The following is a 14,815-nucleotide window of genomic DNA, read 5'->3' as shown; positions in this document are numbered from 1 at the left end:
GTCGATACAAAATAAACATCGACTTCGAACTGTTTCTCTGCTGTACAGAGGATAGAATGCCGTCAAATGTGTTTATATTTTCCCGCACAATATCGGCATCGCACGAAAATCACGCCCAGACCACAATGCCATGTTCTCGGTATTTCTGTTGGTTCTACGCACGATGGCAGGCATTCGCGAAACGCAAGTCTTTCTACCGGATTGGAGGGTATTGGTCTATATCACTTCGGATCACTCATTCACTGATAAATGGGGTCGCTTTTCGTACAACTTCTAGCATCACTTAGCACTGACTGCAAAAACGTATAGCTTATGAGGAGCTGCTCGAGTAGTGTATCCGAGTCTGTATAGCTCTCTATGCTCTCTAGCTGGACTTACGAAATAACTTGTGTTTATTACATGCGAGTTTTTGCAACCACAACACGCATTGCTCGACCGTCCCTGTCTGTCAGTACACCTACATCTACATACATACTCCGCAATCCAACATACGGTGCGTGGCGGAGGGTACCTCGTACCACAACTGGCATCTTCTCTCCTTGTTCTACTCCCAAACAGAACGAGGGAAAAATGACTGCCTATGTGCCTCTGTACGAGCCCTTATCTCTCTTATCTTATCTTTGTGGTCTTTCCGCGAAATATAAGTTGGCGGCAGTAAAATTGTACTGCAGTCAGCCTCAAATGCTGGTTCTCTAAATTTCCTCAGTAGTGATTCACGAAAAAAACGCCTACTTTCCTCCAGAGACTCCCACCCGAGTTCCTGAAGCATTTCCGTAACACTCGCGTGATGATCAAACCTACCAGTAACAAATCTAGCAGCCCGCCTCTGAATTGCTTCTGTGTACTCCCTCAATCCGACCTGATAGGGATCCCACACGCTCGAGCAGTACTCAAGAACAGGTCGTATTAGTGTTTTATAAGCAGTCTCCTTTAAAGATTAAATACATCTTCCCAAAATTCTACCAATGAACCGAAGACGACTATCCGCCTTCCCCACAACTGCCATTACATGCTTGTCCCACTTCATATCGCTCTGCAATGTTACGCCCAAATATTTAATCGACGTGACTGTGTCAAGTGCTACACTACTAATGGAGTATTCAAACATAACGGAATACTATTTCCTATTCATCTGCATTAATTTACATTTATCTGTATTTAGTGTTAGCTGCCATTCTTTACACCAATCACAAATCCTGCCCAAGTCATCTTGTATCCTCCTACAGTCACTCAACGACGATACCTTCTCGTACACCACAGCATCATCAGCAAACAGCCGCACATTGCTATCCACCCTATCCAAAAGATCATTTATGTAGATAGAAACGACAGTACATTAGATCTGCCTGGTCTTTTGTCGTTGATTATTCCTTCATGTTTCCATTTCGGTTACAGTACCAACAATCGACTTGGGCAGCGTTAGAAGGGTTGATGTCCCCTGATGGATTTGTTATTCGTGTGTTATGCAATGGTTGGTTTACGTTCGACGTCACAGAGCTTTCCTGGCCGAACCATTCTGCTGTTTCTGTTTCTCTACTGACAGTACAATACTCCCCGCCTCATTTTATACTAGCGAGAGTGGTGGAGCAGTGGTTAGGACACTGGGCTCGAATTCTGGGGGACGACGGCCATCCTGTTTCGGGTTTCATACAATTGCCAGGATGGTTCCTTTGAAAGGAGGACCTCGGTTTCCTTCCCCGTCTTTCCTTAATTATAGCTTCTGCTCCAATGTCTCCGTCATCGACGGGGCGATAAACATCAGTCATACCTTTTTTTCATTTTATACTGGCAAATCCGCCTTTCGTGACATCTAGCGGCCAATTACACATTACACATTTTGGTGCCCGGATAGTATTGATCCGATTGAGTACGCTTATTTCTGTTTTGTACTAAAAAAAAAAGTCCCCAAATTCTCTTCACTTACGTTAAAGTGTTTGTATCACACAACATTTCTGTACATAGAAAACGATCTTCTCTGCGTCACAAGAAGTGACAGACGCAGACTTAAGTGAAGAAGTGAAGTATGGTAGAGTTGAAAGTCTTTTACATTTAAAATATTATTTTGTCAACTTCTTAAACTCAAAATCAGGATTTTATCAGATAACTTTGTTCAGTTTATCTTTTGCTGCAACACCCACTTCTCTGTGGGATGATTGCAAAGATGTTACAACCTTTTCAGTCAAAGATTGCACCAGAGGTAGACTTCACTATTGCAAAAATTTGACTCGTTTATCAACTCTAGCTTCAAATCTGTTCTCTTGAAAGCCACTTGCACGTCTTTAGTGTAAGCTGCATCAGTGGCTTTAAATTAGCCTAAGACTTTTTTTTTTGGTAGTCAGTTAAGGTCCAGTGACTAAAGCTGTTTCAACAGATTGAAGCAAACAGTTACTACAAAACATTTACGGATCACATTAAAAGCTGGCAGCATTTACTCTGCTACCCCATCTTGTTAAAGTAGGTCATGGTGGTAAAGCTAAATCTGGCAGCATATATCTAAATGCTGTAACACAGGCAGATGCTTTCAAGAAAAACCTTTAATGTGAAAAAATCAGCATACAATATAATTAATGCTTTTACAATTATCAAATCTTATTTTCTTTATGCATCTATTTACCAGATTTGTGGGGGACATCAGCATATTAATATTGTCTTATTTTAGATGTGCTGTTTTGGCTACAGTCGGCCGGGATGGCCGAGCGTTTCTAGGCGCTACAGTCTGGAACCGCGCGACCGCTACGGTCACAGGTTCGAATCCTGCCTCGGACATGGACGTATGTGATGTCCTTAGGTTAGATAGGTTTAAGTAGTTCTAAGTTCTAGGGGACTGATGACCTTAGACGTTAAGTCTCATAGTGCTCAGAGCATTTTATTTTATTTTTTTTCTTTGGCTACACGATGTACAGCATGGGCTAAACATCTAACGTGCTTTACATTAGGACGATTAGGACGAAATATTGCAATTGCTTCCCGTCCTTCATCATAAGCGAGATAAGCGAGGCAGCATAACAACAATAAGGCCCTTCTGTATTAAATGTTTTTGGCTACAAAGCATAATGTATTTCAGTTTCAAATTACGCAAAAATGTGTCATCTTCAGTGGGTCTCAATTTATTTTACAGTATCATGCAAAGTACATGACTATTTTTCTACTTGACACTTAAAACTTATATCATGTGCATTTTACTTATTTTATTTCGATTGATCATCTGGAACTTATGAAAATGAATTTTTACAGATTAGCTTGTTTTGATGGATTTATAGTTTGACAGCATATCATCTTCCAATTAATCGTATAGAACTTGCTTGCTTTTTAAAAATACTTTTTCGTAAATATTTGTCTTGTATGTCTCGAACTTACATTTTTCGTTCAGTTGTGCGTCTTTGTTCTGTTTCTTTCCTGTTGTAAATACACATACTAATTCTCACAAGTTTTTGGCGGTTCACTCTCTCATGGTATAGCACAATTTTTCGAGAAAAACAAGATCTGGGAAAAGACGTATGTTGCAATAGTCATAGAATAGTCATAGTCACTTGTTTCTTTTCAGTGCGTCGTTAATTTTGAATTTTCGGTGGAAACTTTTGAGGTGTCTCTGCATGGGATGATCTTGAGTTTGATATGTGCGTGTGTGTGCGTTTGAGTGTGTGTGCGTGTGTGTGTGTTTGAGGAAAGAGAGAGAATGAGGAAGAGGGACAGGGGGGGGGGGGGAGGAAGGGCGGGAGGGAGCTGGAAAAAAAGTTGAGGGTGTTAGGGGACTGAGGAGCATGATTTTTTTTATTCAAGGATGTTTGAATGCTACTTTTTATTTGGGAAAGTGTTTTTGTGTAGTTCAGTAAGTGTTGCAAAAAGTGATCTGTTGCACAGTGTTGGGTATTCGTTCAACTTTCTTATATTATTCAGTTTAGTATGTTGCAGTTATCCTAGATTCTGATAAACTGCTTTCTCATAGGATCTTGAGATCAAGTCCATTGTTCTTTAGATTGTGGTTTTCCTCTATGAGATGATCTACAAAAGCGGAATGTGCACTGTCGTTTTTTAAGCTTCTGAGGCGCCCATAAAGTCTAGTTGTAAAATTCCTATACGTTTGATCTATGTAGACAGATTGGCATGAACTATAAGTTAATCAATAGATTTCGTCTTTGGAATATTTTTATTTAGTTTTTTGGATTTTTCCGTACACTAAGTTTGCTCTGAATGATATTTGAAGTCCTTGTCTCTGCAAAATGTTATACGCCCTGTAGACGTTTATGTTGCTGGATTTTATTATGTGTCAATGTGTTCCTTGTATGGCGTTCCTAGTTCCCTGTGTTCTCTGTTTTTGGCATGTGTTGGAGTTTCCGGCTCATTGTTGTAGCTGGTAATTTATCCTTGGTCTGTCCTTTCTTAAATTGCTTTCTTATGTTGCTGTACATTTCACAGCGCATTTGTGTGTTGTTCACATTCTCTCTGGCTACGTTGTGTATTGCGTTTTGTTGAGTTTGTCCACTGGGTTTCTCTTAAACCTGTGTAGTTTGTATCTGAAACTTTAATGCTTCTGTGACAGCGGGCGATTGGACTGGTTGTGGGTGGTTGTACTTCTAATTGGGAATTTAGCCTCATATCTGCTTCTTCAACGGTGAATTTTATTTTAGAGTAGACTTTGTGTTTTGTCATTGTGTTGTTGTTTTATTTCTGTGTCTGCTTCATCTACCAAACGAATAACGTCATGCATATAACGATACCAGTATAAAACCTTTTAATGTTCTGGGTATATAATTTCACTGAATAATTTGTTTTCAATGTGATTCTGGAATACTTTACGTATACCACTGATAGGTGAGCCCAAATGTAGTCATTTTTTCTGTAAGTAGAATTTCTCCTTGAAAGTGTAGCAGCTCTGTTCTAACGTTTTTAATGGCTTCAGTTTCATGTAGGCGCGCATTTTTGTTGTTCCCTTGCTTCTACAACTGTTCTTTCATAGTGCTGACTGTTTCCTATTGGTACATTTGTGTACATGTGACTCTTGCTAAGAGATATTCTGTTTTCTGTTGGTAATGTATCACGTCAGTTTTTCTATCAGATCGTTGGTGTTTTATAGATTCCTTTTGTTAGTGAAAGTGTACAGTTCCTGTAGTAATGTGTGTGTGTGTGTGTGTGTGTGTGTGTGTGTGTGTGTGTGTGTGTGTGTGTGTGTGTGTGTATGTGTGTGTTTGTCTGGCTAGATGGTGAGACGCACTCAACCTAAATACTCTACCAGTATTCTATCAACACTCCACTCAGACCGATAATTAACTTGAAAAATACACCATATTACCACCTAACTACAAACCATAAAAAGGTTTCACGAAGCATTCAAAATAAGCGACTTACTGTACAGGAAAAAAACGATGAACGAGTGAGCGGCGACAATAACAGAAAGTCTTCCTGTGACTACGGTAACGCAAGTCTTCACTCAGGTCTCGTGTTTCTGTAAAAATCGTGCGAAAACAGATGAGATTGTTGTATAACTGGTATGGAAAACATTGCATGTATTTATAATAGAAAAAAGAAAAACACAATAGATGCACAACGGACGAAAAAAGTAAGTACAGGACATACACAATTACTGCTCACGGAAAGGATTTATTTTAAATAAGCAAATTAGCTGTGGTTACTTTGCAGATGATATGCTGTCAAACGATATGAGGCATAAAAACAAGCTGACCTGTAGAAGTCCATTTTCATAAGTAATGTGGTTCCAGATGAGCGATCGAAACAAAATAAACAAAATGCACATGTTATTGTTTTTAGGGATAAAACTGAGAAAAATACCGTGAACATTGCATGATGTTTTACAGAAATAAATTGAGACCCACAGCAGATGACACATAGGTAAAAAAAAATACATTGAGTCTAGTAGAAAGCGGAGTTTAAAAATACTAATACACGGACATAGAAAAAAAGTCAATTGGAGCTTCCTACCCAGCTTTCTTTTATACCCATACAGGTGTTATTCGTGTCAGTAACTTCTATACATGAGAAGTTCAGTTGATTGTGCGATAAATCTCGCACTTATCTGTCCTTGCTATGTTTTGGATTGTTTGGACGACATTTCTCCGAAAATCTGATCGTATTTCCCCAAACTCATAGATCGTACGCAGGAACTAGAATTGTCGTTTGTTATCAGAACGAATGTTATCTAGGTCTTCCACTTTACTTGTTCGCAGCTCTGTTAAATTCTAACGCTCCATGTCTTCCATATCGACTCCTGTTTCTTCAACTATCATTTCTTCCGATGGTTCCTCTCCCACGCAAACGCCTTCAAATCACTCGTTCCAGCAATCCACGCTCTCCTCTTAGTTTAACAGTAGATTTCAATGTCGCACTGTAAATTTTGATGCCCTTGTTTTTAATTTCTCCAGAAGTTGTTTTGATGTCCCACGAGCATTTCTTTTTCCAATTTCCTCGCATTTTTCTAGCAGGCAATTGACTTAGCTTCTCTGCCCTATCTATTTCCTTGGTTCCTAAGTGACCTGTATTGCTGAATTCCGGTTTTTTCCTCGTAATGTTTGCCCTTCTTCCTACATCAGTCAGTTGAAGTATTTCTACAAGTACTCATGATTTATTCTGTTTTCTTCCTTGAACCTATATTGGTCTTTATAACTTTTTTGACTGCCTTTTTTGGATATGTCCAACCGCATAATGTCGTATTCACTCTCGCCGTATTTACAACCTTAGAGAATTTCAAAGACACCTCATCCTTCCTCAGTAGTTCACTATCCGGCTTCCTTTCGGAAAACTTTCTTAAACTTCAAATTGATCATTACTGAATGGTGATCTAAAAGCGCATCTTCTCGTGGGTACACTTGAAATCCAATGTCCGATTTCGTTTTCTCTGAATACCCATGATTTAATACAGCTGGAATCTTCACACGTCTCAGTTACGTTTCCAAGTAAACTGTTTCCCCTAGCGATTTTCCAACAGTGTGCTTGTTATTGCAATATGAAATTTACTTCAGATCTCAATTACTCTTCTTCCGCTCTTATTTCTACTACCGAGCCCATATTCTCCTGTAACTCCGTCCTCTGTGCCCCGTTTCGCCCTTACTACCCCGATCGAATCCTCCATCACGATCAGATGTTCATCTCGCGTCACATACGGAATTACCCGCATGCGGGTCACAGATACTGGTCGGGACAAACAGGTACATGTCATCTGTGGTGAAAGCGTTCAGGCATTCGATTCGCTTATCGATCTATGTTCCGTGGTGGTAACACCTTGGCGACTTCTCTGCAATTTAATTACACCAAGAGCCGGACCCATGTGTCATCCAAACTAAAACCATGATCATTGTTTATTTCTGTGGCTTCCTTGAAAAAAGAATCGCAAAGGGAAGAGATGAATGTTAAAATTTTCAAGTTACTGTATAAGAAGGCTGTTTAGGTTTTTGTGTTGGTAACGTCACGTATGTATGAAAATCACTGGCTGTGCTGTGTGCAGTGTTTGACTGGTGGTGTTAATTGTTTTGTGCTGCTGCATTTCCTCATTCCTTAGTTTATGCATCTGAGCTCAGTAGATTTAAGTTAGCTTAAGAGGGGGGGGGGGGGGGGGAATACTATATAAGAAACTAACTGTGGAGAATAGGGGAAGAATGCATTGAGAAGTTATATGAAAAAGATCTGGGCTAAAATGAGTAGTGTACAATGAAGAATAATTATTTTGAAGGAGGATATGAACAAAACAGTAGGGTTTAGGGACAACAGGTGTAGATAGGACTTTTTGGGAATAATGATGAACAAAGGGAGATCTCCAAGCAGTAAAGAAAGTTTTGTTTGCAAAGCAAATACTACAAATACTGCAGTGAAACAAACCCTGTCCTTTCCTTTTGTGTTATCCCGCTATGTGTTTGTGTACCCTTGTGTATTTGTGTTCTTCCTGTCTTTATGTGTTTATCTGATAAGAGTTATGTTGTAGAATTTTTGTAATAATATGTTGTTTTCTTTGTAAAGACTTTTAGACATTATTTATTCTGTTCTGTTTTAATACTTATGGGTGAAATTAATGTTTGGGAAACTATTGTCATTATTTTATTTATTTTCTTATGTAATAATTCCTGTAACACTGATGTATATGTTTATTTCTATTCTTTTGAGAAGCCTGTATTACTACAAATGTTATCTGTATTATTATGTTTTAATGATGTTATCTGTACCTTTGTAATTGTATTCTCATGTTATAAAATTGTAACTGACACCAGTTCATCAAATTAAGTAACTTGTAAGCTTTAATTCCAGCGCACACTCCTGTTGGTCATAGCATATGCATAATATGCGAAAAGTTGGGACTGTTAATGTTTGCACATGTGTTAATAATTCAGCAAGGGACTGGTTAACAGCATTGCTGGTTCTAAGGACAATTCTAAAAACTTTGTGAGTGCTCAAGTGGTGATTTATGGACTTGCTATATTGTCCACAAGATTCTTCGATGGTGATTGTGCACCTGCACAGTCGCAACGGATGGCTGCTGGCCATCTCTACAAGGCCTGCAGTGGGTCTGCACCTTCCATGACCCATCAATACCATACCCTCTACCAGGACTACAGTGGGTCTGCTCTGTGATGACCTACCTACCAATATTCTTCAAAACTTAGACTGACTCTGCGGTGGGTTTGGTCTGTTGTAGCCCATTACCTGTTTGCATGTCAAGAGTCAGCATTATCGTTCCGTTGAAAGGACAACACTACTTATTCAAGACTGCATGGAAATCCACTACTTCCATGTGCATTTTCTTTTACTGCTCAGACTTTGAGAAAAAAACTGCAATTACTACTGTGATGAATAATCAGGACTGTCTTTATGGACTATGAGAAAATCTTTGCTTTTGACCAAAGGCGTATCAATAAGTGTGTGCATTTGGTATCTTTGTTATTGTAATTATGAAAAAATTTTTTCAAATCTGTATTGGCCACTTCCCAAAACAATTTGTAAAATTTTTGTGGGGAGCATGGGGGCTATGTAAGTAGGCTGTTTAGATTTTTATGTTGGTAATGTCACATAGCGCTCTGTACGAAAATCACTGGCTGTGCTGTGTGCAGTCTGTGGCTGGTTGGCATTGTTGGATGTGAACAGCGCGTAGCGTTGCGCAGTTGGAGGTGAGCCGCCAGCAGTGGTGGATGTGGGAAGAGAGATGGCAGAGTTTCGAGAGCGGACGATCTGGACGTGTGTCCGTCAGAAAAACGAAATTTGTAAGACTGGATGTCATGAAGGGATGTATATATTATGACTTTTGAACACTATTAAGGTAAATACATTGTTTGTTCTCTATCAAAATCTTTCATTTGCTAACTATGCCTATCAGTAGTTAGTGTCTTCAGTTGTTAGAATCCTTTATTTAGTTGGCAGTATTGGCGCTCGCTGTATTGCAGTAGTTCGAGTAACGAAGATTTTTGTGAGGTAAGTGATTCATGAAAGGTATAGGTTATTGTTAGTCACGGCCATTCTTTTGTAGGGATTATTGAAAGTTAGATTGCGTTGCGCTAAAAATATTGTGTGTCAGTTTAGTGATGATCAGAATAAGTAAAGAGAGAAATGTCAGAGTACGTTCGGTTTTGCTCAGCTGTTTGAAAACCAAATAACGTAAGGGGTTTACCAGCACAGTAATTGATAATTTTTTCTAAGGGGACGTTTCAACTGTAGTTCATCGAGTGACCTGTATCCATACGATGTCGGTCTTGTCTGGCTGTACCAAGCGTGTGTGTCTTCCGTGTTCCACGCACCTTTCATGAACGGTGCGTGTTGTTTGACCTATATACGATATAAGACTATTTGTGCAAGAAATCTGATACACACCCGTCTTACGAAGTAATAGGTGATCCTTCACAGTACCAAGTAAGGCTGCAATCTTCGCAGATCGCCTGAACATGGTGTTTCTCGAGAATACCGCTTATATTCGAGGAAAGAGCACCCACATAAGGCAAAAACGATCTTCATCTGAAGGTATTACGTTCTTCTTCTAGCTCACGTATTTGCATTCTAGGATTGACATTGAATTCTCTACGAATTTGCTGTTGTTTATATAAATTCCCTTTAAAAATGCTCTAGAGATGTGGGAGCTCTTCTAGAAAATTACCATTATCGGATATTCAGTATGCACTGTGCAGTACGGTCTTAAGGACACTTACAGTTACTGATGGCACCTACTAGAATGTAAACATCGTTGATTTACGATATACAGCGTGTCCTCATGAGCCATGAACTTCGCGACGAACGAAAACATCCACAGATGTCTATTTTTCCAGTCGGGCTGTGCATAAATAAAGAGGCTATTTGAGACATTTATGTGATGTCAGCTCTCCTTGTGAACTTGGTGCTTAAGTACAGACATCTTTCCAGCGATAGTAGCGCTCTTTTCATGCATCATCTCTCCGGTTCCAATTTGAGTTGCTTATAAGAACCTGAGCACAAGTGTATTTCACAAATACCTAAGGTAAGACCATCACCGTATGAAAACCTAATGCTGAGTACTTACTCTACTACAACCAGACAGGAAGTATGTTCCTTAAAATCCGTCTGAAACTCGGCTGACTTGCAGCCAGAACTGGAACTAACCACCAGTGAGAGTGGGGATTCAGAGTTCCGACGAATGAGAAATACACAACAGCGCTAAACGATCTCCTAGTCTTTTCTGTCTCATTACACACCAGTAAAGGGCTGAGAGGTGAGCAGTTGGAGCCAGGAGACTACTCCCATTCCACAGCATGATTCTGAATTTTAGGAAACAGCGGTCATGCGAGACACAGCTGGCCCTCTTTGTGCATGATATACAGCTGGCTCTAGATACCGGCTCCGGGGTTGATGTCATATTTCTCGACTTTTGAAAGGCGTTCGACTCAGTTCCGCACTGTCGCTTAATCCAAAACGTGCACGCTTACTGTCTGTCCCATGACATATGCGGTTGGATAGACAGTTTTCTAACAGACAGGGAGCAGTTGGTCGTTCTGAACGCGGTGACTTCAACAGAAACAAGCGTAACTTCAGGTGTTCCCCAGGGCAGCGTAATAGGTTCGCTGCTTTTTACGATTCACATAAACGATCTGGCTGATAGTATTGACAGCGGCATTAGACGGTTTGCCGATGATGCTGTAGTCTACAGGAAAGTAGAATCATACGAAAGTTGTGAACAAATCAATGAGTATTTGCAGAAAAGAAATGCGTGGTGTAATGACTGGCAGTTATCTCTCAATACTAGTAAGTGTAACCTTCTGCGTGTAACAAGGCGAAAATCCCCATTAATGTACGAGTACAAAATAAATGCCCAGTAGTGGTCGAGCGGTTCTAGGCGCTTCAGTCTGGAACCGCGTGACCGCTACGGTCGCAGGTTCGAATCCTGCCTCGGGCATGGATGTGTGTGATGTCCTTAGGTTAGTTAGGTTTAAGTAGTTCTAAGTTCTAGGGGACTGATGACCTCAGATGTTAAGTCCCATACTGCTCAGAGCCATTTTCAAATGCCCAGTATTTGGAAGCGCTAACATACGTCTAGTATCTGGGTGTGACTATTTGATATGATCTAAAATGGAATGATCAGGTTACATAAGTAACGGGTGGGGCGAACTCTAGATTTCGGTTTATTGGTAGAATCCTGAAGCGATGCTGTCCTTCAACAAAGGAAATAGCTTACAATACGTTAGTTCGTCCAGTCTTAGAGTACTGTTCGTCTGTATGGTACCTTACCAGTTGGGTCTGATTCAAGAGATTGAGAAGATCCAAAGAAGAGCTGCAAGATTCATTATTGGTACATTTAGCCATCGCGAGAGCGTTACAAATGTCATAGAAAGTTTGAAGTTGGACACACTTCCAAATAGACGGCGCGGTAACCGGGAAGGGGCTGCTCACTAAATTCCCAAATCCGATCTTCACCGGGGATGTAGAGCATACATTGTTACCACCAACTTTTCAAATCGCGCAATGATCACCATTCAAAGATAAGGGAAATTAGAGCTCGTACTGAGGCGTTCAGACAGTTGTTTCCCCTCGCGCTATTCGGGAGTGGAACAGAGGGAGGGAAATATTACTTTGGTGCGAATTGTGCCATCCGGCACACACCGCTTGGTGGCTAGAGGAGCATATATGTACAAGTAGATGCAGATGTAGAATGAAAAACTCTGCTAGCAAGCACAGCACAACAGTGTGGATTCTGCCGAAAAATACAGAATTATCCAGTAAGAAGGCGGTATTCTGAAAGTTAAAACTGCACATTACTCCGAAGCATCAACATTCACACGCCTTGAGAAACCAGACCAGCCAAGAGATGTTTTATCTGGTTATAAGGGCTTTCACGAGGAATTTCATGTTTGCTTCGTGAACGGAATTAATGTCCCGTAACCCACCTCCAGTGTCAGCTGGGGGAGCACCAAGACCAGCCTCGCTACGTGTGAACGAGGGCTTGCCCAGAGTAAAAGGGTTTTACAGCATCAAGCCTCTTTCACCGATCCAGTTGTGTGCATTCAGACCTACAAGATCTCCACCAAAAGCACAACAATATACAGTGAAGTGGGAACTGCCACTGGCGAAGTTAATCTAAATGTGCCATTTCAGAACAGCGTAATTGAATGATTACTTTATCGAGGCAATTTACTTTTCGTTCACTGAAATTTTTAATGGACATTTTGAGAGTAAAATACAACCTCACACTCAATTTCAATAATTTTATCGGCAGAGTACAAGAAGTGAGATGCATTAACTTCGTTGTTTGTCTACGAGTTTCTGAAGATGCTGAACATTGAAATGGTGGTCTTCTTTTGCATCAGATTGCTGAGTTCGCTGGTTCAGTAATGACAGTCGTGGGAAATTCTGTTAGTTCCATATGTAATTGTTGTTGGTCTGCAGATGTGGGTCTTCCATAGGCATAAGCAGGTGACGCTGTTGTCCACTAGCTGCATGCGTGTATGATTTTCTTTGAATAATTTCGATTGCGTTTTGACTGACGAGTTGTGCAACACAGCGAATTTGTGTACCTGTCAACGCCGTTCACATTGCGGTTATATTTTCTTAACACTTATGTGGTGTTCCTTTCCACGGTTAAAGCACGATATTATGTCAGACGTATATAATGCAATCGAATGGGACAAACTGCACATGACACACGACGCATTTCCAGGACACAGTTTGCAGAAGATCCTAACAGGTAACATGTATAAGGCCGAATTCACGTCGTATGGCATACAAACAGATGTATTGAGAAACCTGCTAAACATCGAATATTAGAATAAATGTAATGTAATTTAAGCATGCAGCTTTACTGTATGGTTAAATGATGATGGCGTCCTCTTGGGTAAAATATTCCGGAGGTAAAATAGTCTCCCATTCGGATCTCCGGGCGGGGACTACTCAAGAGGACATTGTTATCAGGAGAAAGAAAACTGGCGTTCTACGGATCGGAGCGTGGAGTATCAGATCCCTTAATCGAGCAGGTAGGTTAGAAAATTTAAAAAGGGAAATGGATAGGTTAAAGTTAGATATAGTGGGAATTAGTGAAGTTCGGTGGCAGGAGGAACAAGACTTTTGGTCAGGTGAATACAGCCGGCCGCTGGTGGCCGAGTGGTTCTGGAGCTACAGTCTGGAACCGTGCGACCGCTACGGTCGCAGGTTCGAATCCTGCCTCGGGCATGGATGTGTGTGATGTCATTAGGTTAGTTAGGTTTAGGTAGTTCTAAGTTCTAGGGGACTAATGACCTCAGCAGTTGAGTCCCATAGTGCCCAGAGCCATTTGAACCATTTAGGTGAATACAGGGTTATAAAAACAAAATCAAATAGGGGTAATGCAGGAGTAGGTTTAATAATGAATAAAAAAATAGGAGTGCGGGTAAGCTACTACAAACAGCGTAGTGAACGCATTATTGCGGCCAAGATAGACACGAAGCCCACGCCTACTACAGTAGTACAAGTTTACGTTTCTAGCATTTGTAGACTTAGATAAAGCTTTTGACAATGTTGACTGGAATACTCTCTTTCAAATGCTAAAGGTGGGTAAAATACAGGGAGCGAAAGGCTATTTACAATTTGTACAGAAATCCGATAGCAGTTATAAGAGTAGAGGGGCATGAAAGGGAAGCAGTGGTTGGGAAGGGAGTGAGACAGGGTTGTAACCTCTCCCCGATGTTATTCAATCTGTATATTGAGCAAGCAGTAAAGGAAAAGAAAAATTCGGAGTAGGAATTAAAATCCATGGAGAAGAAATAAAAACTTTGAGGTTCGCCGATGACATTGTAATTTTGTCAGAGACAGTAAAGGACTTGGAAGAGCAGCTGAATGGAATGGACAGTGCCTTGACAGGAGGATATAAGATGAACATTAACAAAAGCAAAACGAGGATAATGGAATGTAGTCGAATTAAGTCGGATGATGCTGAGGGAATTAGTTTAGGAAGTGAGACACTTAAAGTAGTAAAGGAGTTTTGCTATCTGGGGAGCAAAATAACTGATGATGGTCGAAGTAGAGAAGATATAAAATGTAGACTGGCAATGGCAAGGAAAGCCTTTCTGAAGAAGAGAAATTTGTTAACATCGAGTATAGATTTAAGTGTCAGGAAGTCGTTTCTGAAAGTATTTGTATGGAGTGTAGCCATGTATGGAAGTGAAACACGGACAATAAATAGTTTGGACAAGAAGAGAATAGAAGCTTTCGATATGTTGTGCTACAGACGAATGCTGAAGATTAGATGGGTGGATCGCATAACTAATGAGGAGGTATTGAATAGAATTGGGGAGAAGAGGAGTTTGTGGCACAACTTGACGAGAAGAAGGGACCGGTTGGTAGGACATGTTCTGAGGCATCAAGGGATCACAAATTTAGCATTGGAGGG

This window comes from Schistocerca serialis, chromosome 1 (genome assembly GCF_023864345.2).
Source record: "Schistocerca serialis cubense isolate TAMUIC-IGC-003099 chromosome 1, iqSchSeri2.2, whole genome shotgun sequence".
NCBI classification, from domain to species: domain Eukaryota; kingdom Metazoa; phylum Arthropoda; class Insecta; order Orthoptera; family Acrididae; genus Schistocerca; species Schistocerca serialis.
Note: the sequence above shows the minus strand (reverse complement) of the source record.